Here is an 8021-nt window from a genome sequence, read left to right on the forward strand (position 1 = left end):
AAGATGGACCAGTGGTCTGACTCCTTTGGGCAGCTTCCTACGTTCCTATGTCCCTAAAGACAGTAACTGTGTCTTCCATGTAAGATGTGGGGCCATGCACCCTTCTTCTCAGACTGGCCAGGGTTCTGAGCATCTCAAATGTAACTAGAGATGGAAAACAACTTCCTATCAAGGCATGATTAGGGCTGTCCACCAAATCGTTTTCCCACTTCCTTAAGCTCTAGCCTTTCAGTTGATTCACTAACTGAATAAGTATATCTTAGGGTCAAATCAGACATGTGGCTAATCAGGTCAATAAGAGGCATGCTCAAAACCGGAAGTGCCTTGTAGCTGGCAGAAAGCAGACGCTGAGGAAACATTCTGGTCGGGACTGTTGATGTGGATAGGAGGAGGTTTGCCCCTTATTTTATTAATTACCTTTTAATCCCACCTTTTCCCCCAGGAAATTCATGATGATGGCATATATATATATATATTTTCCCCACCCCCGCCTCATTTTATGTTCACAATTGCCCTGCAAAGTAGGTTAGGCTGAGAAGGAATGACTGGCCTAAGGTCACCCCGCGAGTTTCATGGCTGAGTGGGGATTCGAACCTGGGTCTCCCAAGTCCTAGGCTGACACGCTCACCATTGCACCGGGTTCTTATAGGCAGCTGAGCCAGCCTTGCTCACCACCTGGAAGGACAGTGCAGAAGAGTGGATGGCTAAGGGGTGGCATGCACACCCAGTTCAGTTAAGGTCATCTTGCACACCTTCTGTTCCTCTCAAAAGCTCTGTGCAGGAGAAGGGCCCATGAGGCTCTGCCCTGTGGATCAGATCTGTTTGCCAGCCGTTCCTGACAACACTCCAAATCTACCACCTTGCTTGCTTCACAGTAGGCTTGCTTCCGCCTCCTTGCTTCACAGCCTCTGACTTCTTTCAGTGGCTGACACACCGCACATTTGCACAAGAGCATGTCAGCCTAATATTTGCACAGTTTGCCAAGGCAACAACACTACCCCTCCCTTTGTAGGGCGGTCAGAGGCAAGGCGAGTGTCCTAGGCTTCCTTGAACTTCCTGGGTGTCCTCCACACAAATCTGCCAGACAATTGTGTGAGGGTCTTGTGTATGGGACGCAAAGTGGGGAGAAAGGCTTCCCCAAGGCATCTGGTGGCATCTTCTTTTTTAACATTTTATATCCTGCTCTTCCTCCAAGGAGCCCAGAGTGGTGTACTACATACATAGGTTTCTCTTTCACAACAACCCTGTGAAGTAGGTTAGGCTGAGAGAGAAGTGACTGGCCCAGAGTCACCCAGCAAGTCTCATGGCTGAATGGGGATTTGAACTCAAGTCTCCCCGGTCCTAGTCTAGCACTCTAACCGCTACACCACGCCGGCTCCCAGAGGCATCTTCACCACTTTGTGAAGCAGGATGCTGGACTAGATGGGCTTCCTTGGGCCTGATCCAGCAGGGCTTTCCTTAGGTGTTTATGTTCTTATGACCGATCCTTAAGTCACATAGGAGTGTTTCTCATAGAACTCCAGGACATGACCTCAGGCTCACCTCCGCCCCTCTCTGCTTTAGGAATGCCCCTTTAAAATGTCCAAAAATGCTATTCTCGGTGAGGGGGCAGGGTTTCACCCCCCTGACAAGAAATCTGGATGGGGCAAAACTCTCCTTCTAACTTGACAAGGTGGCACAAATGGCCAGCTTTCCAAATCAGGGCTGACTTCAGGATCCGGATAGCCCTTGGCAATCTCCCTCCTACCCAAGCGGAGCCCTGAGGAAAGTCACTCCACCACCATCCCATGATGGCTGCGGGCACACAGGCGTGGTCTCAGCACTGGGCTCTCAGCAGCTGTCCAATGATGCAGACCTCTGATGCATCAAATGGCTTTAAGCCCATGGTGGTGAATTAATTGTTGGTGCGTGATTATTTTCATCCAGAGTTTTTCCAAGAAGTGTGGCTGGAAAGAGGTGGCGGGTGACTGACACCCGGAGAAGAAAGGGATGCGTGCAAGGTCTTAATGGCAGTCAGTGGCAGAGTCCGGGTGCTTTGGACGGGGGAGAAAGGAAGCTTGTACTGCTATTAATACAGCACGGAGACAAGAAATGGCTTATCAGATACCAGCCGTGCAGCTGGGAATAGAACCCAGCTGCTGTGATTCCCAGTCATATCCCACCCCCCCAACCCCCATCAACAGACCAACAGTGCTTTGACACCACCATAAATCCCTCCCTTCCCCCCCCCCAACAGCTCGCCAGTTTGGCTGGTAGCCAGATCCCCTTCGCGCAGCCCCGGCTGCCTATCGTTAAGATGCTCTGGGGTGATGGAGTGGGAACAGTGGCTTATTAATACGCCTGTGCCCCATTAGAAACATCTGCATAGATGGGGGAATGCGGTTGGGGGAGGTGGATGGGGGGGGAAGGGAGAGGTATTAATGAATTGCACCCCCGCAGGGATGCCTAAATCGGAAACTCCTTTATTCACTGGAGGAATCTGTGTGTGTGTGTGTGTGTGTGTGTGTGTGTGTGTGTGTGTGTGTGTGTGTGTGTGTGTGCTGGCGCATGCATGTTGGTTATGGGACTGGGAAATAAGCGCCGCTTCCCATCCTGCACCCTATATCTCTTCCGACTCCCCCCCCCCTCCACCCTGCAATGAGTCCATTATACACTTTGTCACTGCGATCTGTCTCTTACCTTCACCTCGCAGAAATACTGCGGCATCAAGGTTGCTCCATCTGGCGCTACTGCCATGCCTTTCCCTCCTCCCTCCACACACACCCCCCTGCCAGACTCCCCCAAGCAGACACTGCTCTGCCACATGGCAGTGGTGGAGGAACATTCACAGAGGAGGGGAGGCTAGCCATGGCTGAAGCTGTTACAAAAAGGGGACACAAATCAGTGGGGAGAGAGAGTGAAAAAGACAAGGAGCTGCTGAGACTGGAGCTTATCTGGAAATCATGCCTTCTGGACTGGAGTGGAATCCAGACCGTCAGACCCAGATCTGGGTGGGGTGGGTGACGCTTACTCGGGGACAAAGTTATTCTGCACTTGCTCAGAGTCTCCTGCTTCTTGGGCATCCTTCACCGTGTCCCTGAGCTGAGGCCTGATATGCCACATTTAAGTTCAGGGCCTATTTCACAGGGGCTATTGTAGGGCATTCACAGTATTGGAGGAGAGGGAGTCAGAGCTGTCGCTTGGAAATTGTGAGGCTGCAACCGAGAAGGAATCGTCTGTACAGCAGCTACTGAAAGCCACGCTAATCCAAAAGCTGAATAATCAAGGTTGATTGATTGATTGATTGATTGACTAAGTGCCGTCCAGTCGGTGTCAACTCTTAGTGACCACATAGGTAGATTCTCTCCAGGATGATCTCTCTTCATTTTGGCCTTTAAGATCTCTCAGTGGTGCATTCATTGCTGTTGTAATCAAGTCCAATCAAGTCCTTGTGGCTGGTCGTCCTTTTCTTCTCTTTCCTTCCCCAGCATTATGGGCTTCTCAAAGGGAGCTGGGTTTTCACATAATGTGTTAGCCACTATTAATTAACTGGCTTCTCTATAGTGTTTCTCAAGTGCTTCAAGCACTTCGTGTACATGATCTCAGGGCTGACAACAGCCCTGTAAGGGAGGTCTGAGTTGTTATATATCCACCTTGGAGGTGGGAGGTAGGCTGAGGCTCCCCTTCACACATCCCCCCAGCAGCATGGGAACTGCTTTGTCATGATGTGATCTGATACTGCAAGGGTACATCTGTGAAGAACACAGCGATGTGGGCAAGGGCAATTGCAGAGGCCTTCCCCGCCTGGCGGGTAACTTCTCTGGGAGGAAGTGTCCAGGCAGGAGGGAAAGAACCCCCAGCCACACTTGTGTCGTCCACACAGAGACTCCAGCAGGGTGGAGCTGCACCCATCAGGAAAGGCTCCCATGCTGCTAGAAGAATGGGTGAAGTCGGACCTGAACCTGAGAGAGAATAAGGTAGGGACACAGGAAGGTGCCTTCTGCTAAGTCAGATCCATCTAGCTCAGTATAATCTACACTGACTGGCAGCTGCTCTCCAGGGCGAGAACATAGGGAGCTTGGCTCCCCTACCCGCTAGGCTTCGCAATCGCACCCTGCACCTGTCAGATGCAAGGCGGTGGGGCCAATGCCAAGGATGGGCCCACCAGCCCCGGCAGTGCTGGTCTTGTGGTAGCAAGCATGACTTGTCCCCTTAGCTAAGCAGGGTCCACCCTGGTTGCATATGAATGGGAGACTTGATGTGTGAGCACTGTCAGATATTCCCCTCAGGGGATGAAGGTGCTCTGGGAAGAGCAGAAGGTTTCAAGTTCCCTCCCTGGCAGCATCTCCAAGATAGGGCTGAGAGAGTTTCCTGCCTGCAACCTTGGAGAAGCTGCTGCCAGTCTGTGAAGACAATACTGAGCTAGATGGACCAATGGTCTGAACTCAGTATATGGCTTCCTATGTTTCTAAGACTACTACTACTACTATGAATATTTATATACTGCTTTTCAACAACAGTTCCCAAAGTGGTTTACAGAGAGAGAGAAGGAAGGAAGGAAGGAAGGAAGGAAGGAAGGAAGGAAGGAAGGAAGGAAGGAAGATTGCTTGCTGTCCCCAAAGGGTTCACAATCTAAGACTGATCTGGGAGCTGTGATAGGGGTCCTGTATCACATGACCTACAAGAGTGTCCCAATCTCCAGAGAAGCCAATACTGAGCTAGATGGACCAATGGTCTGACTCGGTATATGGCTTCCTATGTTTCTGTTTCTATACGGCAGCTTCCTATGTTCCTATGAACCAGTGCCTCTCCAGTCAGTGATTCCATAAACCACATCTGACATCAGACATGGGGCCATTCAGATTCTCTCCCATCCCTCCCCAGTCAGCTTTTCATTGAAACGCTGGCTGGGCTTTCTCCTCCAGCAAAGCCAACATTTCACTGAAACACTGGCTGGGGAGAAGAGGTGCCCTGCCCGAGGGTGAGGGGGTGCCATGGCAGCCCCCACCCCAGGCCCTGGTGCCCGGGGGACAGTCATCCTCCTTGCTCCATGTTCCCAGTGCCCCTGCTCCAGGGTTTCAGGCAGAGGGGTTTTTCAGCCCTATCTGGAGATGCCAGGGATTGAACCTGGGACCTTCTGCATGCAAAGCAGATGCTCTGCCACTGAGCTACGACCCCATCCCTAGTGTCATAGTCATTTTTGGGCAGAGGTAGGACTTGAACGGGAACTTCTTTGAAATTTACACTGTAGCTGCTTACTACCACCGAAGAGGCAAGCTGTTTTTGAGAGCTAGTGTAGTGTAGCAATAAAGAGACTGAGTTGCGCACAACCAAAAAAAACCTCCTTCTTGAGAGTTTGGGTAGCATGCAGCTACAAGACTGAGTTGTGAACCTGAGTCATGGCCATCCTGCACAAGCTCCCCAACGGTAGCTAGCCTCTTCAGCAGCAGTGCAAGCAGATGCAGGGTAAACTTCCAAGAAACCACACACACAGTGCACAGATCTCCCTATAGGTGCACATAGCTTAACTGGGACTATAACCACAGGGACAAATACAGCAGTTAAGTTTTTTGATGTGGCAGCTTTTGAAAGAGCCTCCATCGATGTGCTGGCCATAATTTTGATGCTTTGGTGATCGTCAAATAGAACAGGCAAACCAAAATGATCTGTTACTCAATGGAACCGCTGAAGAACTACTCCTCTACCCCCAAAGGGTGTTGATATTAGGCATTGGCCAAGGCCTCAAAGCTGGCAAAGGGCCCACCACCCCAGTAGGGCCACCACCCTGACTTTGCTGTATGGAGAACCCAAGAAGGTCAGAGCTAGCTTGAGATAAATCTCAGTTTGTGTAGCCCACCTCTCCCCATCGGAGGGAGATTGCCTTGCCCTGGAGGCCCCAGAATCCTAGAGCAGATATTAGATCTCCCCTCAAGCCCATCTGACAGAGGAAGGCAGCAGAGAGAGAGAAAGGAGCATTTTCAAAGACTAATTACCCAAAGACAAGTGGATGAGGTTTGTTAGGCTGTTTTTCTCCCCATCCCCCTCCTCTCATCAGCCAGCACAGCCGCTGGAGGAGAGAAGAAAGTGAAGACATAAAAAAGATCCAGCAGATGAAAGGAGGAAAAGCGAGATGAAAACCCAACTGTTTCCTAATTGTGCCGTGGACTTCCTCTAATGGGTGCCACCTTCCTGCTTGCTTGCACATGGGAGCACATGCAAACACACCCTTTGATGGGGAAAGCATTGTGTAGGCGGCCGGGACTCACAAGCTGGGCCACCGTGAAATAGCAAAGTAGTGCCAAACCAATGTCTAAAAGGCCCACCTAGAAATAAGCCATGCCCCTTGACCTGGAAGTCCTTCTCTTAGCAGATGCCCAGAGTCAAAACCTAAGGCAGCTCCTGAACCTGAGACCTGAAGAACAAGAGGTGGGGATTCCAAATGTACATCAGCTTAGGCCAAAAGAAAGAAAGGAAACTACACTGAGATGAGCAAAAAGCCTTCTGAATAGCAATAGCCCCCAGTGGGTCATAGACTAGCCAGATCTAGGATTTGACCTGCAGGTTGAGAGTTTTAACCTCCTTTTTGGTTTTCTGGAGAAGGAGTAAAATTTCAGTATGAAGGGCTATAACTAAGGGCAAGACAGTTCAGTTCAGTTCCAAGTTTATTACGGTCTATGACCAGCACAAAGGGCAAGACAATGTTTTGCTTGGCTTCACGGAGAGCATTTGCAATTCACTTCATGCCTATGTCCATTAGGCTCCACTTCTGAGCCAACGGGCCTAAGGCTTTGCCTCCTGAGTCACCAGGCTCCATCCTTCATCTTTGAGGCTCCTCCCCTAGAACCTCAGGTCCTGCTTCTCTGGAGACTGGGACACCCTTGTTGGTCATGTCATACAGGACCCCTATCAGAGCTCCCAGATCAGTCTTAGATTGTGAACCCTTTGGGGACAGCAAGCAATCTTCCTTCCTTCCTTCCTTCCTTCCTTCCTTCCTTCCTTCCTTCCTTCCTTCCTTCCCTCTCTCTCTCTCTCTCTAAACCGCTTTGGGAACTTTTGTTTGAAAAGCGGTATATAAATATTCATAGTAGTAGTAGTAGTCTTAGAAACATAGGAAGCCATATACCGAGTCAGACCATTGGTCCATCTAGCTCAGTATTGTCTTCACAGACTGGCAGCGGCTTCTCCAAGGTTGCAGGCAGGAATCTCTCTCAGCCCTGTCTTGGAGATGCTGCCAGAGAGGAAACTTGGAACCTTCTACATGCAACTTGGAACCTTCTACATGCAAGCAGGCAGGTGCCCTTTCCAGAGTGGCCCCCATCCCTTAAGAGGAATACCTTACAGTGCTCACATGTCTCCCATTCAAATGCAAATCAGGGCAGATCCTGTTTAGCAAAGGGGACAATTCAGGCTTGCTACCACAAGACCAGCTCTCCTCAGTGACTCTTGCTCATTGGTCTGTCCCTGAACAAGAAGAGGATTCTGTTGCTGCTCCCCGTGACAAATGCTTCACCTAATATCCCTGCCCCCTCATGGCTTGCTTTTTGGCATGATTGGGGTCTCACCTGCTACTTATGTCTTTCATATTTCAAGAGTGGAGGCTCTGTGAGCCATACACTGAGTTAATGTGCCAGACCTGGGTTAGGCCCCACTGGGCCCTGGGTGGCCATACTTGACTCTCAACCTGGAAGGCTGTGTCCTGAGCTAGTTGGAGGTGCTGACAGCTGAAGTGGAGAACGTGCTACTCTGTTAACTCAGGAGTCCAGGCTCCGTCTATTGATACCAGCACGAGCCAATCCAGAGGGTTCATCTGCAGTAGCTGGCAAGATGTGACTGTGTGCTGTAAGGACTGAGCACCTGCGGTGAGGAGCCGAATGCCTACTGTCCCATGCAAGCTTCAAGAGGGACAGGGAAAGCCTCTGGTAGGCCCTTCGTCTCACCCCATTCTCTGTTGAAACCCTGCAAGGGTTGGCTCAGAAGCTGCCCACTCCCGATTCGACCCTTGCAGGCTTCAAAGGGGGCAGGCAGGCCAAGGCTGCTGGCAG

This window comes from Hemicordylus capensis, chromosome 6 (genome assembly GCF_027244095.1).
Source record: "Hemicordylus capensis ecotype Gifberg chromosome 6, rHemCap1.1.pri, whole genome shotgun sequence".
Classification (NCBI taxonomy): domain Eukaryota; kingdom Metazoa; phylum Chordata; class Lepidosauria; order Squamata; family Cordylidae; genus Hemicordylus; species Hemicordylus capensis.